Source organism: Urtica dioica, chromosome 2 (assembly GCF_054948205.1).
Source record: "Urtica dioica subsp. dioica isolate 48M chromosome 2, U.dioica_male_clone48M_v1_H2, whole genome shotgun sequence".
Classification (NCBI taxonomy): Eukaryota; Viridiplantae; Streptophyta; class Magnoliopsida; order Rosales; family Urticaceae; genus Urtica; species Urtica dioica.
Genome location: NC_142757.1, coordinates 37,066,733 through 37,068,605, shown reverse-complemented (window position 1 = coordinate 37,068,605; position 1,873 = coordinate 37,066,733).

Below are 1,873 nucleotides of genomic sequence, written 5' to 3'. Positions count from 1 at the left end.
GTGTGTGAAAAAATCAATTGTCCCTCGTTCGATGTTCTTCTCCTCTATTTATTGATGTTTTGAGTCTAAGGACGTGTTGAGTTCATAGGCAGTATTAGGTTGGGTGCCAGTTCTACGTGAGTATTGGGTGGTTATTCCTCGTGTGTTCGGTCTAAACCATCGAGGTGAGCATTTTGCTTTTGATTTTGCACGTGTTTAGTTTGTTTTGACTAGTCTCTGATCTACCATTTTCTCTTCTCTTCGAAGTTCTACTTGATAGGTTCGTTCTTGACTTATGAACGGGTCATTCCTTAACCATCAAGAGTTCTCGGGCTTATTTGACTCAAACTCAGTGATGAATATCTTATGTTCTCAGATTATGGTTTTTAGTGAGAATCTGCAGCGGTAAAGTGGACGTACGTAGCTTTCGCATTGAAAGTGAACTACTATAAATCTGTGTGTGCTAATTTTGTTCTTTGAGAATTTTGTTCTATGGGAATTTTTATTTTTATTTTAAGTTGAATTTGTCACTACCACAAAAAGGCCATTTAACTATAGTCTTTGAATGTAGTCTATATAATTTCTCTACGGGTATTTTTCCTGCGTCTATCGCACCGGAGTTTTTCCACTTTGCAGAAGAATTCGATTTTTTGTTGTAGTTTTCTTATACTATCCAAAACCGTAGAGAAACTATATCACTACGATATTTACATGTAGTTTAAACTGAAACACTACATTATTACTATGTAGTTTTTGTTGTTAAATTAATTTATATACTATATGACTACGTATATATAATGTAGTGATAATTTAAGACTACTTCATTTTTATGTAGTCTAGGCTTGTTTAATAAATAAATATATATATATATATATATATATATATATATAGTATATGACTACTTGTAGAGACTGTAGTGATATTTGTAAGACTACATAACTTTTATGTAGTGTGATAGTATTAGGTTTATTAAGGCTACATGTATTTAGTGTAGTGTTTGTACTTGCATATTTTGAAGACTACATTTTTTGTGTGTAATTTTTAGGTTGTTGCTAAGGCAAAGCAATAAAGACTAGTTAAATATCGTAGTGTTTTGTTATTTGCTTGCTCAGTCTACGTTTATTATACTGGAGTCTTTAAGACTACTTTAAACTACATGTCAATTATGTAATCAATTTATGAATTATTTTAATAAATTTATTAAATTATATATTTAAAAAGGTTGATATGAAAAACCTACACATTAGTACCAAATATCATCCAAGTTTACATTCATGAAGTACATCTATCTAGTACTTAATACCATCCAAAATATCATCCAAGACAAGAACCTAACCATCCAAAATATCATCCAAGACAAGTACCTAACCATCCAAATATCATCTTAGTTTCTTCTGATACCATAATCAACAAGTACTTCACTAAATACATATATACCATCCAAGATATCCCAAAACATAACCCCATCCTATTAGGCTAATCTTAAGTTCACATCCAAAACACTACCTAATACAAAGTCTGAAGGTAGGCTGCCCATTCTTGGAGCACCACATCGAGCTCGGCTTGAGTGTACACATCTTTTCCATCAAACTATTAACGAAGAAAAATGATAAGTACAAAAACGTGCATATATAGCTATATTTCAAGAAATTAAAGGCTAGGCACTTACTTTAGCTTCGGTAGAGATGATGTGATTCTCAATAATATCTTCCATGTACTTCATCACATAGTAACCGCACTCAGTAGCAGACGGTTGTCGAGGAGACTAGAATACAACAAAATGTAAGTGGTTGTAACCCGAATGACCTACTAATTGTACAAGAATAATTGAAACCTCTACCAAAGCATAAACCACCAAACCAAGCAATTTGAACATGAGCTTCACAGACTACAA